This window comes from Nanorana parkeri, unplaced genomic scaffold (genome assembly GCF_000935625.1).
Source record: "Nanorana parkeri isolate BGI_ZX_2015 unplaced genomic scaffold, ASM93562v1 scaffold211, whole genome shotgun sequence".
Lineage (NCBI taxonomy): Eukaryota > Metazoa > Chordata > Amphibia > Anura > Dicroglossidae > Nanorana > Nanorana parkeri.
This window is the reverse complement of record NW_017306479.1, coordinates 1117969-1118523: the sequence shown is the minus strand read 5'-3', so window position 1 is coordinate 1118523 and position 555 is coordinate 1117969.

The window sequence follows — 555 nt, the reverse complement described above, 5'->3', positions numbered from 1 at the left end:
AAGCCTTGCATGGCTGGAGGACATACGATTGAGATTATCACTCAGCCTCCTCCCCACTTTATAGGTTCCCAGCAGATCAACAGCATTCAAGGCTGGGAGCTCAATGCCCGTATAATTTGGCACAGGCGATGTGAGAATTTGGTTTAGCGACCTCTGCTGCAGGATAAGGTGCCAATGATGCAGAAGGGGAGACTTTAATATCAGAGCACACAAATACTTAGGTCCTAGGTTTTTTTAAGTAGTGGTCCTGTTCTGGAACTTGAGATGTACCAGCCTACCTAGCTGTACTGTATATCAAGCATATACTGTAATATATACATATACACATATATATACTGTATATATTGTATACATAGAAGTTTATCTGGACCTGAATTACAAAAGTGTAAACCTGTGTTTATATCAAACATCCATTTATGTCCAGGGGGAATTGAGAAAAGAAATGGAGCAGTTGCCTCACATGATCAGATACACACAGGTTAACGTGACTCCACTCACATGCATACATGCATTATAACTTATTAAGTCGAGCTTAGGTACATTTCTCTTTACCAT